The sequence below is a fragment of the Cnephaeus nilssonii genome, assembly GCF_951640355.1.
Source record: "Cnephaeus nilssonii genome assembly, chromosome: 6".
Taxonomy (NCBI): domain Eukaryota; kingdom Metazoa; phylum Chordata; class Mammalia; order Chiroptera; family Vespertilionidae; genus Cnephaeus; species Cnephaeus nilssonii.
In genome coordinates, this window is record NC_137077.1 from 106,418,596 (window position 1) to 106,440,916 (window position 22,321).

Below are 22,321 nucleotides of genomic sequence, written 5' to 3' on the forward strand. Positions count from 1 at the left end.
TGGGTTATTTCTAAATGGGTTATTATTATTATTACTAGGGGCCCAGTGCACAAAATTCGTGCACTGGGGGTGGGGGGTCCCTCAGCCCAACCTGCCCCCTCTCACATACTGGGAGCCCTCAGGGGATGTCCTACTGATGGTTTAGGCCCGCTCCCCCCGGGGAGCAGGCCTAAGCTGCAGTCTGGCCTCCCTTTGTGGGAGGCAACCGGGATGATCAGGGGAAGGCACCAGCCCCATCACCCTGCTGCTGCAGCCACTGCCAGTCACCACAGCCATCAACACAGACTCCAGTCCCTTCACAAAGAAAAATGACAACTTTCTTTAGGCATTTTCAAGATGTGTCTTTCATAGGATATGCATTTTTTTTCTTTCTTTATTTTTATCCTCACCTGAGGAAATGTTTCCATTGACTTTAAAAAAGGAGTTCTTATCATTTGCAACAGCATGGATGGACATGGAGAATAATATGCTAAGCAAGGGAATGCAGGGGATGGGGAATGTATGAGACCAACCAAAGGAATTGTATACATGCATATGAGCATAATGTACACAGACATTAGTGGGGGTAAGGGCATGTGCTGGGTGGTGGGAGTGGCTAGGAGAGGTCAATAGGGGGAAAAGGAAATAAAAATAAATAAAAAAGGAAGAAAAAAGAGAAAAACAAGGTAGAAAATAATCACTCAGAGAATCAAAAAAGAAAATTAAAAAACATGAGAATAGCTTAAGGGAACTTTGGGACAACATGAAATAAAACAAATTCACATCATAGGAGTACCAAAAGGTGAAGAAAAAAAAAACTAGAAAATACTGGAGAACCTGTGTGAATCAGTAATCAGAGAAAACTACCCTCGTTTAGTGAAGGTAAAAGTCACACAAGTTCAGGAGGCACAGAGAATCCCAAGCAAGAAGAACCCAAAGATGCCCAAACCCAGATACATCATAATTAAAATGCCCAAAATTAAAAACAAAGCGAGAATCTTAAAGACAGCAAGAGAAAATCAATTTATTACCCACAAAGGAGCTCCCATACAGCTACAGCCGATTTTTCATCAGAAACTCAACAGCCCAGAAGGGAATGGCATGAAATATTCAAGGTAATGAAAAGCAAGGGTCTGAAACCAAGACCATTATATCCAACAAGACTAGCATTCAACATAGATGGTGAAATAAAGAGCTTCCAAGACAAAAAAAAAAAAAAAAAAAAAAAAAAAAAAAAAAAAAAAAGGGAGGGGAGGGGGGTAAAGGCATTTATCACCACCAAACCAGCATTGCAAGAAATGCTAAAGGGACTGCCGTAATAAGAAGAAAAGTTAGATTCTAAGATGGCTGCCAACAGGACGGCAGGCTGCAAGATAGTGTGTGAGTGAGCGAACAAAAGGAGAGTGAGTGGATGTGAGGGGAGTGTATGTATTTGTGAGTGAGGGATAGCTATATTCCAAGAAATTGTTTGGGACTGCCGGACTGGGCTCCCCTGTCTGGGCAGCCTCTACTGCTGCTGAAATCTCTCCTGGAGAGGCCGGCTCTGCACAGAGACTGCGCCATCTTGAAGGGGAGAGTGGTGGTGATCTGAAACCCAGACTTACCTTCAACCAGGGAGACCCTCAGACACCTCCTGGGACCCTTTAACCACAACCCCCAGGGACCAGTTACCTCAGCTGCAAACCCAGGAATACCAAGACTCCAGCCTCTCTGACCACAAGCAGCTAGAAAGTCTGTCCAGGAGGAGATGAAGAGGCACAAATACGTGGACGACCCCTGTGCCTTCTCACAGAACAGAGAGAAGGAACAGCTGAATCAATTAATATCCACCTGGATCTGGCATGGTGAGGAAATCCATGGATGGAAAGGTCAGCTATGACCTAGGGCAGTGATGGGCAACCTTTTGAGCTTGGTGTGTCAAACTTCGCCAAAAAACTGAGCATAACTCGGGTAGTGTGTCACTTTGAGGAAAAAACTAACTCCAAGACTCTAGTCGCAAATGTTTCATCCTCAGGAGCAGCAAATGTTTCATCCTTGGCATGCGGCCACGTGTCATCAGAAATGGCTACGCGTGTCAGTGCTGACACGCATGTCATAGGTTTGCCATCACTGACCTAGGGAGAGGTGAGATCTGGGGTCCAAGGCTGAAGGGAGAAACACGCGTGAAACGGGCATGAAATGCACGCAGTGGGAACTACAGTCTCAAAGGAAGACTGCGCCCCACAAAATATGCCCTGTTGAGGTAAGTGTAGCCCTCGAATGTGGAAGGGGGTCCACAGGGATGTGGGCAGAAGGAGACTATAGTAATTAACCCACGGCAGGGCTGGGCACAGGAGGGCAGTCTGGAGTTCTGCCAGTGCGCCGGCTGCAGAGTGCCAGGGGAAGACTCCAGTTTGTGCGCATCATGTGACTTTTCTTTTCTTTTCTTTTTTTAAATCCTTGCTTCTGATTACTAAGCCCAGCACATAGGATCTTCCAATTAAAATACAATCACCGAATATATGCACCCTTATGTTAATAGCAGCACAATTCACCATAGCTAAGATTTGGAAACAGCCTAAGTGCCCATCAGCAGATGAGTGGATTAAAAAAACTGTGTTACATCTACACAATGGAATACTATGCTGCGGTTAAACAAGAAGGAATTCTTACCATTTGCAACAGCATGGATGGAACTGGAGAGCATTATACTAAGTGAAATAAACCAGTCAGAGAAAGATAAATATCACATGATCTCATTCATTTATGGAATATAATGAACAACATAAACTGATGAACAGGGACAGATACAGAGACAGAGAATTGTCGATCAGACTGTCAAACCTCAGAGGGAAGGTAGGGGAGGTTGGGGGTAAGGGGGAGAGATCAACCAAAGAACTTGTATGCATGCATATAACCCTAACCAATGGACATGGACACCGGGGGGGGGGGGGGCGGGTGAAAGCATGAGTGGGAGTTGTTGGGGGGTTAATGGAAGGATGAGGACACATATGTAATACCTTAATCAATAAAGAAATTTAAAAAATAAAATAAAATACAATCTCCGAGACTGCAGGGGAAAGCTGTTTTTGTGGAACATGGAGAAGAGAGTGCAGGGAAACGAACAGAAAGCCAGCTCTAGGGCAATCCATCCTTCTAACCCAGCATTAAGTGTGGCAGGGAAAGCCATCTAAATACTGGGTAGGGGAGGAGCCTTTTAGCCCCAGATATCAATACAGAAACACTGCCACCCAGGGGTTGTATCAGAAATTGACTCTTGTGTGAATGCAACTAAAGGCAGACTAAGAAAGAAAGAGCTCCCAACTGCTTGAAAAAAGGATTGTGGCTTATGACACAGAGGAGCTGTGGAGCGCAGGGAACTCCAATACTGGGCTGTCTACCTGACAGGAAACAGACCTGCCAAACAGAACAGTAGAGGAAGTGAATGACCTTCAATACTTCACATTTTTATTTTTTATCTTTTACTTGAGAAACAAATTTTTTTCCTTTCTCACCTGATTTTGCCTTTTTTATTATATTTTTGTTTTTATTATTATTACTACTATTACTTTACCTTTTTTATAGTTTTAATTTATTTTATTTTGGGATTATTGTTCTACATTCTATTTTTAGTTTTCCTGTAACAATATTTTACTCTATCACAATTTTTCCTTTATACCAACTATCTTTCTCTATACCAACATCCCCTTTTGCCCTGTTTCGCTTACCCTGTTCCTGCTTTAGTTTTTCTCTATCCTTTCTTTTTACTCCCTGTTAAAAATTGATCTTACTCATTTATCTAATTTATGTTCCATTGCTACAAGCCCATACACACTTTTGTCTTCCCTTTCTTCAGTATCTAGATTTTCTTTTACTTCCCTTTTTTTTTCTATTCTTTTTTTTCCTTTTCTCAATTTTTTCCTTTTCTGATATCATTTTTGCACTCTTTTCTATCCCCTAACTTTTTTTTGGTGGTCACCTATATTTGGGGTTATTAGTATTATTAATACATTTGTGTTTGGTGACCTGTGTGCTGTGTATTCTTGTGGTGTATTTTGTGCCTTTAAGTCAACATAGGAGAGAGAGCTACATAACCAGACATCCAGAGAGGAGCGATCATGGGGAGACAAAGAAATATCTTGCATACAAAAGAAAAGGAGGCATCACCAGAAAAGGAAGTAAAAAAAAAAAATGGAGGCAAGAAAAATTTCAGAAAAAGAATTCAGAGAAATGGTCATAAGGTTGCTGAAAAGGATAGAAGGCAAATTCAATAATATGTGTAAGAACCAAGAGGAAATGAAGAAGAACCAAGAAGAAATGAAAAATGACATCACTGCTATAAAGAACTCAATAGAAAGCATCAACAGTAGACTAGAAGAAGCAGAGGACAGCATCAGTGGCCTATAAGACAAGGTAGGAAACAATATCCAAGCAGAGCAGCATCTAGAAAAATAACTTAAAAACATGAGGAGAGCCTAAGGGAACTTTGGGACAACACGAAACAAAACAACATCCACATAATAGGGGTGCCAGAAGGAGAAGAAACTGAGCAAGGAATAGAAAACCTGTTTGAAGAAATAATGACAGAAAACTTCCCTGATATAGGGAAGAAAAAACTCACACAAGTCCAAGAAGTTCAGAGTCTGCAACAAGATAAACCCTAAAAGACCTACACCAAGATACAGTATAATTAAATTGGCAAACACCAATGACAAAGTAAGAATCTTAAAAGCTGGCAGAGAGAGACAGAAAGTTACCTACAGAGGATCACCCATGAGACTAGCGACTGATTTATCAACAGAAACACATAAGGCCATGCCCGGCCGGTGTGGCTCCATGTTTGAGATTCCACTCAGGAACCAGGAGGTCACAGTTCCATTCCCAGTCAAGGGCACATGCCCGGGTTGTGGGCTCGATCCCCAGTAGGCAGCGTGCAGGAGGCAGCCGATCCATGATTCTCTCTCCTCATCGTTGTTTCTCTCTCCCTCTCCTTCTCCCATCCTGTCTGGAATCAATAAAAATATATTTTTAAAAAAGGAACACATAAGGCCAAAAGGGAATGAAATGAAATATACAAACTCATGTAAAGGAAGGGTATGAATCCAAGAAAACTGTACCTAGCAAGGCTATCTATAAAAATTGAGGGTGAAATAAGGAACTTCACAGACAAAAAAAGGACTAAGGGAGTTTATTACCACCAAACCAGCAATACAAGAAATGCTAAAGGGTCTGCTGTAAAAGGAAGAAATAGGAAGGAAAGAAGGAACACAGGCATAAAGAATAAAAATGGCGACAAACATGTACCTATCAATAATAACTTTAAATGTAAATGGATTAAATGCCCCAATCAAAAACACATAGGGTAGCTGAGTAGATAAGAAAACATGACCCATATATCTACTGTCTACAGGACACCCCCCTCAGAACAAAGGACTCACACACACTGAAGGTGAAAGGATGGAAACAGATTTTTCAGGCAAATGGAAAGGAAAAAAAAAAAGCTGGGGTAGCAATACTTATAGCTGACAAATTAGTCTTCAAAGTGAAGACCATAACAAGAGATAAGGAAGGCTACTTCAAAATACTAAAGGGAGAAATTCAACAAGAAGATATAACTCTGGTAAACATATATGCACCCAATACAGGAGCACCAAAATACATAAATAAACTTCTGGAGGATATCAAGGGAGAGATTGTCACCAATAGAGTCATAGTATGTTGAAAGCTGCCCATTTTCCTCACTAGCAGAGAGGTGTGGACAAGGAACCCAGAAGGCTGGTCAACCTTGAAGCTCTGAAAGGTCAGAGCCAACCACCCACTGTTTAGTTGAGACAATGGTAGCTAAAGCAACTTCCAACAATCTTGCTGATTGGCTATTATTGGAATTGCCTGCCTAAAGGCTATGGGTATATCCCATAGTCTTAATAAAAGGGATAGCAAGGCCAGAGCGGGTGAAGTCCTTCCCCTTGAGTTGGACTCCCGCCTGGCCCCCAATATTTCCAAATTGATATTTTCTAGTCTCTTTCATTTGTGTGCGGTCTCCTCCAGAGCCTGAACCCTGAACCACGTGGGACGTGGCTGGGACACTTGCAACTGGAGCCCAGACATGGGGCGGTCATACTCACAATAGTACGGGACTTTAATACCCCACTAACATCACTGGACATATCCTTGAAACAAAAAATTAGCAAAGAAACAGCAATCACAAATGACTCAATAGATCAGATGAAATAAATTGACATGTTCAGAACATTTCACCCCAAAGCCACAGAATATACATTCTTCTCAAGTGCACATGAGTCATTCTTAAAGATAGACCACATATTGGGGCACAGGCAAAGTCTTTTCAAATTTAAGAAATTAGAAATCATATCAAGCATCTTCTCAGATCATAATGGCATAAAACTAGTAATCAACCACAATAAAAAAAAATCAAACACCTGGAGTCTAAATAGCATGCTATTAAACAATGATTAGGTTACCAAAGAGATCAAAGAATATATAAAAAGCATCATGGCAACAAATGACAATGAAAACACAACAATCCAAAATCTATGGGACACAGTGAAAGCAAGGGAAGTTTATAGCTCTACAAGCCTATCTAAAAAAAACAACAACAAATAAGAAACAAAGGTAATGAATTATCTAACCCTACAACTTAAAGAGTTTGAAAGAGAGCAACAATAAAAGCCCAGTGTAAGCAGAAAGAAGGAAATAATAAAGATCAGAGTGGAGATAAACAACATAGAGACAAAAAAAAAAACCATAAAAAACACACAACAATACAAAAGATCAACAAAACCAAGAACTGGTTCTTTGAAAGGATAAACAGAATTGATGAACCTCTAGCTAGGCTCACGAATAAGCAAAGAGAGAGGACCCAAATAAACAAAATCAGAAATGAAAGAGGTGAAGTAACAACCGATCCCAAAGAAATACACATGATTATGAAAAAAATACTATGAACAACTCTATTCCAACAAAATGGACAACCTAGTTGAAATGGATATATTCTCAGAAAAATACAAGCTCCTAATAATCAAGAAGAATAAAAAAACCTGAATAGGCCTATAACTACAGAAGAAATTGAAGCAGTCATTAAAAATCTTCCAACAAACAACAGCCCTGGTCCAGATGACTTTACAGGGGAGTTCTACCAAGCATTCAAAGAACTAAAACCAATCCTCCTCAGACTATTCTAAAAAATTCAAGAGGAAGGCACACTTCCAAGCTCTTTCTCTGAAGCCATCATTACCTTAATCCCAAAATCAGATAAAGACACCACAATAAAAGAGAACTACAGGTCAATATCCTGATGAACATAAATGCTAAAATCCTGAACAAAATTCTAGCAAATCAGATTCAGCATTACGTTAGAAAGATCATACACTATGGACCAAGAGGGATTTATTCTGGGGATGCAAGGATGGTACAATATCCACAAATCAATTAATGTGATACATCACATAAACAAACTGAGAGACAAAAATCACATAATCATATCAAATGATGCAGAAAAAGCATTTGACAAAATCCAACACTGTTTCTTGATAAAAACTCTCAGCAAAGTGGAAATAGAAGGATCATACCTCAACATAATAAAAGCCTTATATGACAAACCTACAGCCAATATCATACTCAATGGCCAAAAACTAAACTCATTTCCCCTAAGAACAGGAAAAAGACAAGGATGCCCACTTTCATCACTCCTGTTCGATATAGTACTGGAAGTGCTAGCCATAGCGATCAGAAAAAAAAAAAAATAGAAGAAATAAAAGGCATCCAAATTGGAAAAGAAGTGAAACTGTCCTTATTTGCAGATAACATGATACTATACATAGAAAATGCCAAAGACTCCATTAAAAAACTACTAGATCTAATAAATGAATTTGGCAATGTAGCAGGATACAAAATTAACACCCAGAAATCTATGGCCTTTTAATACACCTATAATGAACCAAGAGAAAGAGAAACCCATTTACCATAGCACCAAAAAACATAAGATACCTAGGAAAAACTTAACTAAGGATGTAAAAGACCTGTACTCAGAAAACTTCAGGACATTACAAAAAGAGATAGAGGAAGACATAAACAAATGGAAGAACAAACCATGTTCATGAATTGGTAGAATCAACATCATCAAAATATCCATACTACCCAAAGCAATCTACAGATTCAATGCACTCCCCATTAAAATACCAACGGCATATTTCAAAGATCTAGAACAAACTCTCCAAAAATTCTTCTGGAATAAAAAAAGGCCCTGAATAGCCACAGCAATCCTGAGAAAGAAGAACAAAGTTGGAGGGATCACATTACTAGACATCAAACTATATTACCAAGCCACGGTTCTCAAAACTGCCTGGTACTGGCACAAAAACAGACATATAGACCAATGGAACAGAATGGAGAACCCAGAAATTGACCCAAGCCATTATGATCAATAAATATTTGACCAAGGTAGCAAGAGTATACAGCGGAGTCAAAACAGTCTCTTTAATAAATGGTGCTGGGAAATTTGGACAGATACATGCAAAAAATGAAAGTAGATCACCAATTTACACCATACACAAAAACAAACTCAAAATGTCTAAAGGACTTGAATTTAACTCGGGAAACCATAAAAATTCTAAAAGACTCCATAGGCAGCAAAATAGCAGACATATGTCGTAGCAATATCTTTACCAACACAGCCCCTAGGGCAATGGAGACTAAGGAGAAAATAAACAAATGGACTACATCAAAATAAACAGCTTCTGCACAGCAAAAGAAACCATCAACAAAACAACAAGAAAATCTACTGCATGGGAGAACATATTTGCCAATGATATTTCTGATAAGGGTTTAATCTCCAACATTTACAGAGAACTCTTAAAACTTAACAGAAGGAAGATCCAATAAAAAAATGGTCAAAGGATCTAAATAGAAACTTCAAAAGAGGACATACAGAAGGCCCAGAGACATAAGAAAACGTGTCAAAGTCACTAATTATCCGAGAAATGCAAATCAAAACAACAATGAAATACCATCTCATACCTGTCAGATTGGCTATCATCAACAAATCATTAAACGACAAATGCTGGTGAGGATGTGGAGAAAAGGAACCCTCATGCACTACTGGTGGGAATGCAGACTGATGCAGCCACAGTGGAGAACAGTATGGAGTTTCCTGAAAAATTAAAAAATGGAACTCCCATTTGACCCAGTAATTCCACTGCTAGGACTATATCCCAAGAATATAGAAACACCAATCAGAAAGGATATATGCACCCCTATGTTCATAGCAGCACAATTTGCAATAGCTAAGATTTGTAAACACCCTATGTGCACATCAACAGATAACTGGATTAAAAAGCTGTGGTATATCTACACAATGGAATACTATGCTGCTATTAAAAAGAAGGAACTTTTACCATTTGAAACAGCATGGATGGAACTGGAGAGCATCATGCTAAGTGAAATAAGCCAGTTGGAGAAAGATAAATATCACATGATCTCACTCATATGTGTGATGTAATGATCAATATAATTTGATGAACAGGAATAGATCAATCTAGAGACAAATCGTAGGGGTGGGGAGTTAGAGAGCAACCAAAGGACTTATATGCATGCATATTAGCATAACCAATGGACAGAGACACTGGGTAGGTGGGGGCTTTTCTGGGCTGGGAAAGGATGGGGGAGGGGGTCAAATGGGAAAAAATGAAGACATATGTAAAACTTTATACAATAAAAAAATAAATTATTAAAAAGAAGAAAAGTTAGAGAAATGTAAGCATAAAGAATTAAAATGGCGCAAGGTGGCGGCCGATGGGATGGCAGGCTGCAAGATATTTTGTGAGTGAGATAGCAAAAGGAAAGTGTATGGATGTGCTGGAGTATATGTTTGTGAGTGAGGGACAGCTATATTCCACAGGACTGTGGTGGACTGGAGAACCAGGCTTCCATGGCAGGGCAGCCTCTACTACCACTTAAATCTCTCCTAATGTGGCCAGCTCTGCCACAGAGACCATACCATCTTGAAGGGGAGAGTGGCTGTGATCAGAAGCCCAGCCTTACCTTCAACCAGGGAGACCTTGGATTCCTCCTGTGACCCTACAGCCACAATGCCTAGGGACCAGCTGCCTCAGCTGCGAACCCACAAAAGCAAGACACCAGCCTCCCCAGCTGTGGGTGCCTAAAATGTTTGTCCAAGGGATGACAAAGTGGCGCTGAATATGTGGAAGGCTCCTACACATTCTCACAGAGCAGATAGAAGAAACAGCTGAATCGAATAACATCCACCTGGAATTGGTGAATTAAACACAGCTGGTGAGGCAATCTGTGGAAGGAAAGGTCAGAGATTGCCTAGAGAGAGGTGAGTCTGAGATCCAGACTGGAGGGAGAAACGCCCGCAGTGGGGACTACAGTCTAAGAGGGAGACTGTGCTCTACCAAACCCGCCACTCTTGGTGTCAGTGTAGCCCTCGACTGTAGAAGGGGGTTCACAGGGCTGCTGGCACAGTGACACTCTAGATATAAGCCCACAGACATGGGAAACTGCCCAGAAAGGCAGCCTGCAGTTCTATACCGGCCATGCAGTGCCAGGGGATAAAGACGAGAGTTGGTGCAGATGCTTTGTCTTTTATATTTTCCTCCTTGCTTTTGCTTGCTGAGTCCAGTACACAGGATCTTCCAATTAAAAACATTCACGAAGGATCTTGAAGGGGAGAGTGGCTGTTATCAGAAGCCCATACATCCCTGGACTCTACAACCACAACACCCACGGAACAGCTGTGAACCCAGGAACACCAGTATTCAAGCAGCAGAAATACACAGACTTGAATGAACCTTGCAGAAAGGTCAGATATTGCATAGGAAAAGGAGAGAGTGAGCTACATAACCAGATACCCAGAGAAGAGAGACCCTGGGGAGACAAGAAATAGCCCGCATATGAAAGAAAAGGAGGCATCACCAGAAAAGGAAGTAAAAAAAAAAAAAAATGGAGGCAAGCAATATGTTAGAGAAAGAATTCAGAGAAATGGTCATAAGATCACTGAAAAGAATAGAAGAAAAATTCAACAATATGTGTAAGAACCAAGAGGAAATGAAGAAGAACCAAGAAGAAATGAAAAATGACATCACTGCTATAAAGAACTCAATAGAAAGCATCAACAGTAGACTAGAAGAAGCAGAGGACAGCATCAGTGGCCTATAAGACAAGGTAGGAAACAATATCCAAGCAGAGAAGAATCTAGAAAAAAAAACTTAAAAAACATGAGGAAAGCCTAAGGGAACTTTGGGACAACACGAAACAAAACAACATCCACATAATAGGGGTGCCAGAAGGAGAGGAAACTGAGCAAGGAATAGAAAACCTGTTTGAGCCGAAACTGGTTTGGCTGCCGAAACTGGTTTGGCTCAGTGGATAGAGCGTCGGCCTGCGGACTGAAGGGTCCCGGGTTCGATTCCAGTCAGGAGCATGCGCCTTGGTTGCGGGCACATCCCCAGTGGGGGGCGTGCAGGAGGCAGCTGGTCGGTGTTTCTCTCTCATCGATGTTTCTGGCTCTCTGTCCCTCTCCCTTCCTCTATGTGAAAAATCAATAAAATATTTAAAAAAAAGAAAAAAAAAGAAAAGAAAACCTGTTTGAAGAAATAATGACAGAAAACTTCCCTGATATAGGGAAGAAAAAACTTACACAAGTCCAAGAAGTTCAGAGTCTGCAACAAGATAAACCTAAAAGACCGACACCAAGACACAGTATAATTAAATTGGCAAACACCAACGACAAAGTAAGAATCTTAAAGGCTGCCAGAGAGAGACAGAAAGTTACCTACAAAGGATCCCCATCAGACTAGTGACTGATTTCTCAACAGAAACACATCAGACAAGAAGGGAATGGAATGAAATATACAAAGTCATGCAAAGGAAGGGTGTGAATCCAAGAATACTGTACCCAGCAAGGCTATTTATAAAAATTGAGGGTGAAATCAGAAGCTTCACAGACACAAAAGGACTAAGGGAGTTTATTACCACCAAACTAGCAATGCAAGAAATGCTAAAGGGTCTGCTGTAAAAAGAAGTAATAGGAAGCGAAGAAGGAACACAGGCGTAAAGAATAAAATTGGTGACAAACAAGAATCTATCAATAATAACTTTAAATGTAAATGGATTAAATGCACAATCAAAAGACATATGGTAGCTGAGTAGATAAGAAAACATGATCCATATATCTGCTGTCTAGAGGAAACCCACTTCAGAAAAAAAGGAACTCATACAGACTGATGGTGAAGGGATGAAAAAAGGTTTTTCAGGTGAATGGAAATGAAAAAAAAAGCTGGGGTAGTATTAAGTATTTCTTTCTTGGACCATGACCAGCGTGGCTAGAGAGTAGTCCACGAATACTGAGTAGGGGCGGGTAAGGATTGAGAAAATGAAAGAAAGAGATAGACACAGAGACAGAAGGGAAAAGCTGGGACCGGGTGGGACAGCTGTCCTCTGGTGGAGAGACAGTGACCCAGAGCCAGTGCAGCACGTTTATTACATACAGTACTAGAGGCCTGGTGCATGAAAATTCATGCACTGGAGGGGGGTCCCTCATCCCAGCCTGCCCCCTCTCACAATCCGGGAGCCCTCCAGGGTGAGAGGCAACCCGACGATCAGGGAAAGGCGATGCCCCCATCACACCTCTGCTGCTGCCACTGCTGGCAGTGCAAGCCTTGGCTGGCCCTGGTTACCTGAGCCTTGGGAGGCTCTCAGCAGCTGGGCAGCCGCCATCTGAGGCTTGCCTGAGCCTCAGACCAGCCCTAGGCAGCTGGGGGACTGAGGGGATTGGCGGACTCCGGAGGCAGGCATGTGGAGTGGCCGGACCCACCTGGCTGTGGGCACTACCATCTTTGTGAGGGTGTGATGGTCAATTAGCATATTCCCTCTTTATTAGATAGGATAATTCCAGCAAGTTTTACTAGGGTTTAAAACAAAGGAAATTATGTGAAATCATGGTTAAAGATAAAGCTGTAATTTTTCATTCTTTGTGGCTTCTTTGTAATCATCACTCCTGGCTAAGCACGGATAATTGCATCTGTTCCTTGCACCTGCCTTAACTTAGATAATGAAACCCACACCCTGGCACCTGAGCTAAGGGTCAGGCTGACGGTGTACCTGCCTCTGGCACAGTATGTCTCCAGGATGTGGCTCTGCCAACGCCACTGGACTCAGCTGACAATAATTAAAGAAATGCTCATGTGCCTTCCCAGGTGCTCTCTACATCTCCTTCTTCTTTATTTTTAAAAGTAGCTTATGGACATCTAGTTGGAGCCTTTGGACTTGAGATTACAGGAACTTGCTGCTGACTGAAAGAAAGCAGGATAAAATTAGTAGTATACAAAGAAATCCTATTAGGTACCAGGTGGTGTGTTTTAACATTTTTCATGTATCAAATTCTTTTAAATCATCCAGCAATTCTTTTGCCAGTTTTGCTGGAGATATAATTTCATCATGACTATTCTGAATGGTTTGCACATGTTTGTGTAGCTGTGCTAGGTCTATACTGATATTATTATGATGCCATATTCCTTGTAGGTGCATTTTGATTTTACTCCAATTCCATAGAGAACTGTTATAACCAGGTGGAGTCACACAAATATATGTAAAAGCAGTATGGCATTGCAGCTGCTGTCTAATCTTGACACTTTCTAATTGATTACCTAGTCCTATTACTTCAGCTTCCAAAGCACTTAGCTTTGTTTCTAGCTTTTTGTCTATATCTCCTTGATTATGAAATGTAGTTGAAGTGTTCTGAGCCAATTTATTGACCAATTTTGCATTCTGGATGCTTTGGGTCAATGCAAGAGAAGCAGTCACAGCAGATGCGATAACAGTAACTAGGGTAACAATACCAAAAATAATAAGTCCCAAAGAACACTTTTCCCAGGACAGCTGATTATGTAATTCCTGCAATGCTTGGAGGTCTGCAACTTGATACCATTTTCCTGTTATGTTGGTAGGAAGCACAATAAAAGAAGGCTGCTTTAAAATTAGTATATCTTCATTCAGGTTATGCCTGGAAACACAGCTGGTAAGGTTACAGTGATGGCATTGGACAGCATAATGGGTGCCTAATCTGATGATGTTCACATTTCCAGTCACCAATACATATGGGGGCTGGACACAAGCTCGTAAGCCACATGCTCCTTTAATATTAGCTAAGAAAGAGCCAGTAAAATTAAGAAAGTCAAGGGCAGCGGCTAAACGCCAAAGATCTTTCTGTAAATTTCCCGTTTTCGTGGTCAGAGCATTACCTACAAACCCTCCTGGTGACATAGGCTCATGATGGACATATTCAGCATAAAGCCTAGGAGACCAATCCAGTACATACAAGTCAGAGCCAGAAATATTATGTCTCACTGGTACAGGGTTGGCATAATCTTGCCATTGAGGAAATGCTTCCAGCTCAGTAGTGGTGCTATTAGGACAGTAGGGGGGCAGGGGATGCTTATCATCGGGTGGCCGTAGGGAATCCTAGTTTAGTAATTGTCTGAATATATTTCCCCATATCCCAGGGGCCTGCAACGTTAGCAATGTCTGCACCTCCATAGGACGTCTTATTTTCTTGGCCAAGCCGCAAACATCCCGAAGTCCCCTTTTCAGATAAACAAAAGGGAGCTCCCCACTAAAGCCATTATAAGTATAATCACCCTGGGAAGAAGGAGTTATGTGCTTGTCAGAGCTTCCCTGACCACATTGGTGTTGTTAGTAAACACTCGCACTGGTTCCCTGGTCCAGGTGGCTGGATTGACCACAGGGGTTCTGGAACATATGTATGTTCAGTAAGTCTCTGCTGCAGTCATACTTACCTGGCAGCTGACAAGTGCCAGCATAGCAACAAAAAGGGTGGAGGAGGTTACCTGAACCTCCTGTTATTTCACCAGTTGCTGAGCATCAGTGGTCAGCTTCTTCAGTTGACCCCTAGTGGGGATATTATCTTCTTGGGTGGCCTTGGTCACCTGCATTCTGCTTTTCTCCTTCTTCGGGGTTGGTGGATGAGCTGGCATCATCACGGGAGCTGTGATTTTCAGCTTCTTGAATGGCAGGATGAGCTATTTTCCCAGGTCCATGGGCATGATGCACTACTCGCTCTGGCACCCAGATGAGGTTAGGGGCGCCTTCTGGAAAGATACAAACATGGCCTCTTCCCCACATCATTATTGGATCTGGCCCTCTCCACTGCCCTGTTAGTAAATCCTTCCATCGTGCCATACTGGCAGATGCTATGGCACCAGGAGCTTGGTGTGATAATTAAAAAATAAATAGCCAATATTTCTTAAATTGACGTTTATGAATATACTTTAAATATACTCTTACTTTTAAGAAATTATATCTTTAATAAAGTATAAGAGACTTTCTGTAATAACAGCTAAGATCAGGTAAATTAAAACTTGTCTAGCAATTAATATTTCAGTATTTAATGTAATTTTACAATATTTAAATGTTTATTATTTAACCTAGTAATGTTCCAAAGTCTTTAAATTACCAAGACTTTAGAAAATTATGTATATGTACCAGTATATGAGGCTAGAGAAAAGGCAGGAGGAGGAGGGAGCAGGCCTTATAGTCTGTTCCCAGGCTTTAGCCGCTTGAACTTAAAAGCCAGATTTTCCTTAAAGATAACATGCTAAGGTTATTTCTGTGGCTCTAACTTCTTTCAGAGCCTAGAAAAGCTAGTTTCTGGTGGCACAATGGCCAAAGGGCTGCTTGGAACCTGAGGGGGAGGATGAGATTGTAAATCATTATCTTGGTTCATTCCTTAGATTCTGCCCCCCCGCCCCCCATTGCATAGGGAGGGAAAGGCAGCACAAGGGATTTTATTATTATTATTTTTTGTCTGCCCTTGTTCCTTTTTAAATATTTTAATAATTCTACAATATACTTTGAATTATAGAGAAAATGCTGGGAGGACATGCTTACTGCCCGTCTATTCTAATGCTTTGTTTCCCCATGGCGGGCCTGTGAGGGTTTATGTGTCATAAGCAGGCTTGGAATTAGCTGGCTTTTGTTTTTAAACTTCCCTGGGTTGCAATTTTTATAGATTTTACACTTTTAAATTAATCTTAGAATCTTAAAATTTTAACACAGGACAATAAAATTATAAATCAACGAAAAGTAATGTTACAATATAGATATATAGACAGAAATCTAATTAGCTAAAAATTCATGGCAGCTGCTGGAAAATTTCCTTTAATCTTTTCTACTTGGTTCAGGCCACTACAAATAGCTTGAGACTCCAGCAAAATGAAATATGAAGTTGCTTTCACTTTTGGCCAAGCACCTGCATCCAGCCGTAAAGGCCGAGTGGCTGTGAGCAAAATCTTTCGTATCATCTGAGTCACCCCGATCACAGTGAAGCTTGTCCTACTCAGCCTCAAACTCTAGCTCCCGCTCATAATTAGGAGGTAAAACTTTATCAGGTGGGCTTTTTAAAAAAATATATTTTATTGAAAAAAAAAATGGCGGCAGAATAGACAGACAGGTCCCGAGCCTTGTCCCAGAGCAGAAAGAAAGAACAGCTGAGGGTTGCACGGGGAGTATTTGTTGGCGAGTTAAGGGACAGCTAAACTCCAGGAGAAGGTGGGGGACTGCTGGACGGGGTTCCCCTGACTGGGCAGCCCCCACTGTGGCTGGGTTCCCTCTCAGAGCGACCGGCTTGGACGCGGAGACCTCGCAATCTTGAAGGGGAAAGTGGATTTTATCGGAAGCTTGAAAAGCTACAACTGCGGCAACCACCAAACAGCTGTGAGCTCCAGAACACCGCTCCCCAATTGGCGCAAACATGCGGTTTCAGAGAAGGTCTACACTCCACCACGGAAAGGTCAGATTTCGCCTGGGATAAGATGAGGTCTCTGGTCCAGGCGGGAGAGAGGAACGCATGCACTGGGGGAGCTGGAGGACCGGGGGAAGCCTGTGCCTAGAAAAGTCCGTGGCTGTTGGGGATGGTGTGATCCGTGAATGTGAAAGGGGGTCCTCAGATCTCTAAAAAGCAACCCATTTTGTTCTGACGCAAAAGCCTAAAAATCTTAAAAGTGTGCCAGCTGCTTAGACCCAAGGGGGAAAGGAGGACTGCGCAGACTTGCCTGCAGCCCCGTTGTTCGCACACTTGGGCTTTTTCCTCTTCAAATCCTTGCTTCTGATTACTAAGCCCAATACATAGGATCACCCAGTTGGGGACACCCTGGGAGACTGCAGAGGAAAGTTGTTTTTCTGGAACCTGGGGATCGGAGCAGGGAGTGACCGTCGGAGAGCCAGCTCTGAGGCAGCTCACTCCCACAAACCGGTATTGAGTGACACAGGGAAAGAAGTCTCTATACACAGGCTAGAAAAGCTATATATAGACCCAGAAGTCAATCCAGAAACACTGCCACCCAGCGGCTGAATCAGAAATTGACTCTTGTGTAATCAAAAATAAAGGAATAGGAGAAATTAAGACACCGCCTGCTTAAAATTCAGGACTGGCTTACAACACTGAGGAGCAGTGGAACGCAGGGATCTGCAACACTGTCCTGACTAGGAAACAGGCAAGCCAAACAGAACAATAGAGAAAGTGAATGACCTTCACTACTGCACATTTTATATTTTATTTTTTATTGTTTTTTATTTTTATTTTCTTCATCTTTTACTTAAGAAACTAATTTTTTTTCTTTTTTCCTCACTTGATTTTACATTTTTAATTATTACATTTTTATTTTCAATCAGTATTATTACTACTACTATTTTACCTTTTTTTTTTAAGTGTCATTTTATTTTCTCTTTATTTTACTTTGGGATTAGTGTTCTACATTCTATTTTAATCTTTCCTTTTGCATCGTTTTACGCTATCTCAACTCTACCTTTATGCCATCACTCTCTTCCTAAATTTTCCCATTTTGGTGACCTGTTTCTCTTACCTTTTCCTGCTTTAGATTTTCACTATTCTTTCTGTTTACCCACTGTTAAAATTTCACCCTACTTATATATCTAATTTCCAATCTCCTGCTCCAAGTCCATACACACCTCTGTCTTCTCTGTCTTAACTATCCAAAGAAAATGTTTTTTCTCCTGTCCTTATGCTGTTGTTTGCTTGAATGTTGACTATATCGATTCTTTATGCTTTTTTGTGAGATTGTTTTGCTTATTCTTTTTTGTTTGTTTTTTTTGCTTTGTTTTTGTTTGTTTTTTGCTTCTGTTTTCCCTCGCCACACTTGATATTAGTTGTTGTTTGTAGTTTGTATTAATCTCCAGGAACTTGTTGCTGGTATTTGCTTGGATTAGTGGATATTCTCTTGGAGTTTTCTCCCCATATATATAATTTATTCCCCTTTTCTGTCTCAGTCTCTTTATTTTCTCTCTTACTTTTTTTTCCTTTTCCCAATTATATTTTGGAACTCCTTTTTTTTCTTTTTCCTCTTCTATTTTCTCTCCTATCCCCTAATTTGCCTTTCTCTGGTGGTCACCTTAATTGGGAGTTATTAATATCGTGAATACATTTCTGTTCAGTGCCTTGTGTTTTGTACCTTGTTGTGTTGTGCCTTTAAATCAATGCAGGAGAGAGAGAACTATATAACCAGACATTCAGAGAAGAGAGACCCTGGGGAGACAAAGAAACAGCCCGCATATGAAAGAAAAGCAGGCATCACCAGAAAAGGAAGTAAATGAAATAGAGGCTAGCAACATGTCAGAGAAAGAATTCAGAGAAATGGTCATAAGGTGGCTGAAAAAAATGGAAGACAAATTTGACAATATGAGTAAGAACCAAGAGAAAGTGAAGAAAACCAAGAAGAAATGAAAAATGACATTGCTGCTGTAAAGAACTCAATAGAAAGCATCAACAGTAGACTAGAAGAAGCAGAGGACCGCATCAGTACTAGAGGACAAGGTGGAAAAAAATACCCAATTAGAGCACCTTCTAGAAAAAAAAATTAAAAAGCAGGAGGAGAGCCTAGGGGAACTTTGGAACAACATAAAACAAAACAACATACACATAATTGCGGTTCCAGAAGGGGAGGAAACTGAGCAAGGAATAGAAAACCTGTTTGAAGAAATGACAGAAAACTTCCCTGATATAGGGAAGAAAAAACCCACACAAATCCAAGAAGCTCACACAGTCCCAAGCATAATGAACCACAAAAGACCGATGCCAAGGCACATTATAATTAAATTGGCAAACACCAACGACAAAGTAAGAATCTTAAAAGCGGCCAGAGAGAGACAGAAGGTTACCTACAAAGGAACCCCTATCAGTCTTGTGACTGATTTCTCAAAAGAAATTAATCAGGACAGAAGGCAATGGAATAAAATATACAAAGTCCTGCAAAGGAAGGGTCTGAATCCAAGAATACTGTACCCAGCAAGGCTATCAATCAAAATTGAAGGTGAAATCAGGAGCTTCACAGACAAAAAAGGAATAAGGGAATTTATCATCACCAAACCAACAATGCAAGAAATGCTAAAGGGTCTGCTGTAAAAAAAAAAAAAAAAAAGGAAGTGAAGAGATGGAGCCAAGATGGCGGCGGAGGTGAACGGCTGATCTGTTGCCTCGCATGGCAGTTTCGGAAATACAACTACAAGATGGACTGGTGAGCGCGGCGACTCCTGCCCACGTCTCCCCAGACCGGGCAGCTGCTCCTCTCAGTCAGCACCGCAGCCGGGGCCATGAGCTCGTGGGCAGCCACGGCAGCTGCTGTGGCGGCGGCCGCGGACTCGGCACAGTGGCTCTCCGTGAAGGAAGAGACCATCTTTCTGCAGGACGGGCCCATCCGCGTCACCCACCTGGCCAAGCTACCCAGTGAGATCCTCGGGGCCCCGGAGACCGCCAACACTGACTTGGAAGATTTTTAGGACTTCCCGTCTTACATTCAAGTCCTTTAGCCATTTTGAAAGAGGAGAATCAAGAAGGCAGCAAAGTTGGACAAAGGAACTTCGCCGCACACAGCAATTTCAAAAATACAACTGGAGGACAGAGCGTCTGCCACCCAGAACCACAGGAGAGCTGGCTGAATGGTGGATTTACAGCTAAGAGGGAAGAGGAAAGAGAGAACTCGGAGGGGTTGAGGTGCGGAGGCGCGTGGGTCGGGCTGGTGGCTGGGGAAGGGTCGTGCGGCTTTTGTTCCAACCCTAGGGGAGATTAGCTCCCCAGACACCTGCGGGGAGAGGCTGGACTCTCGGCCTTCGTGTCATAGAGTGGGAGTAACTTCCTTGCGGAGGTGCGCCCAGCAATCAGTGTTTGCTGTGCTGGAGTGCAGAACGAGGGGGCTTGGAAACGTGGAAAGCAGAAAAAGCAGACTTGCACCCATTGCGGTTCGCCATGCCATGGCCTGGTGGCACCCTGAGGCCCTGCCCTGCCCTGAGACCCTCCCCCCGCTGGGACCTGCCCCGCACGTTTTGCAGGCCCACCTGGGCTCCAAACAACGGCTTTTGCATGTGGGTGGCCTGCCCTGTGGCAGCTTGATCAGATAAACTGCGGTTCTAGTCCGACTGCTCCAGGGCCACTCAGACAGGAGGAGGAAACTGCAGTTTTTGCTATAATTCCTGCTGGGTGGCCTCAGGCAGTAGCTGACCTACACTCCATTGGAGACCCAGAAATGAGGGCATCTAGTGGTCGGTGTGAGATGACACCAGATTTCAACCACTCGCATAAGGAACACATTCGGGAGGCAGACTCAGTGAGCGCCAAAGCCTTGCTGCACCAAGACCCGGCCCATAAACGTGTCTCCTGCACAGCAACTCTTCCTTTATAGACACAGAGGGTCCGCATGGCCAATTGGCCTGGAGGACAATTCCTCCCAGTGACACCAACAACAATCAAGACTTAACTATACAAAGGAGGACCAAGATGGAGGCATAGGGCAGAAGCCTGATCGTTGCCTACCACAACAATTTTGAGACTACGACGGGAGAGCAGAGCAGACACCATCCAGAACCACCGGAGGGCTGACTGAGCAGATGCTCTACAACTAGAATAAAAGAGAGGGGTACGTGGGATGAAGCTGATGCCGGTGACCCAAAGACCACACTTTAAGAACTACGGCTCAGGCGACACAATGGTGGCCTGGAACGTGCTCGGCGCAGTTCCCCTGGCGGTCTCCGGCTGAGGGGAAGGCTCCACTCGCTGCCGAGCACGGACAGACGAGCCCCTGGGAGACATGGGGTGGGAGACTCCGCGCTTGCTGACCTCCGAGTCCTTCAAGAATCTCAACGCCCCGGAAGCAGCCAGGTGCTCACGCTCGGCGACCGGCCACCACTGCAGACCCAAGGGCCGACGCAGCCATCCCGGACCAGCCCGCCGCCGCGGACTAGGCACACCGGAGCTTCGCCGAGCCCGCCGCCCAACGAGTTCTGCGGCGGCTGCCCTGGAGCTCTGAGAAAATGGCCGAAGGAATTGCTGAGAGGGAATTGACTGACAGGAATTGGGATCAAGAAGACGAAACCCCGCTGGGTCCCGGATCCGGGTGAGGCCGCGCGCCCCTGGGTCCGGGTGGGGCTGGGAACTGGGTCAGGGTGAGGCTGGGTCCCGGGTCCGGGTGAGGCCACATGCCCCTGGAACCGGGTAAGGGCGCACGCCCATGGGTCCGGGTGAGGCTGGGTCCCGGGTCTGGGTGGGGCCGCCCCCCTGGGTCTGGGTGAGGCTATGCGCCCCTAGGTCCGGGTGAGGCTGGTACCTAGGTCCGGGTGGGCTGTGCTACCCTGGACCCGGGTGAGGCCACGCGCCCCTGGGTCTGGGAGAGGCCACGCGCACCTGGTTCCGGCTGAGGCCGCGCGCCCCTGGGTCCGGGTGAAGCTGTATCCCGGGCCCGGGTGAGGCCGTATGCCCCTGGATCCAGGAGAGGCTGTGTCCCGGGTCAGGGTGAGGCCTCGCGCACTTGGGTTCGGGTGAGGCCACATGCCCCAGGGTCTGGGAGAGGCCGCGTGCCCCTGGGCCTGGGTGAGGCCACACGCCCCTGGGTCCGGGGGAAGCTAGATCCCGGGTCCGGGTGAGGCCGTGTGCCCCTGAATCCAGGTGAGGCTGGGTCCTGGGCCCAGGTGAGGCCACGCGCCCCTGGGTCCGGGTAAGGCCACGCGCCCCTGGGTCCGGGTGGAGCTGGGTCCCGGGTCCGGGTGAGGCCGTGTGCCCCTGGATCCGGGTGAGGCTGGGTCCCGGATCCGGGTGAGGCCGTGCGCCCCTGGATCCGGGTGAGGCCATGCGACCCTGGGACTGGGAGAGGCCACGTGCCCCTGGGTCCGGGTGAGGCCACATGCCCCTGGGTCCGGGCGAGGCCGTGTGCCCCTGAATCTGGGTGAGGCTGGGTCCCGGGCCCGGAAGAGGCCACGCGCCCCTGGGTCCGGGTGAGGCCATGCGCCCCTGGGTCCGGGTGAA

The 22,321-nt window shown here is 43.9% G+C and overlaps 1 protein-coding gene across 1 annotated transcript in view; it reads right to left on the minus strand.

The window, feature by feature from the left end:
- Positions 1 to 561: 561 nt before the first annotated feature.
- Positions 562 to 22,321, minus strand: part of USP18 (ubiquitin specific peptidase 18) — a 198,781-nt gene continuing 177,021 nt past the window's right edge. Inside the window, exon 13 of the mRNA XM_079774907.1 lies at positions 562 to 595. The gene's annotated coding sequence lies outside the window, so the exon portion shown is untranslated. The remainder of the gene's footprint in view (positions 596 to 22,321) is intronic.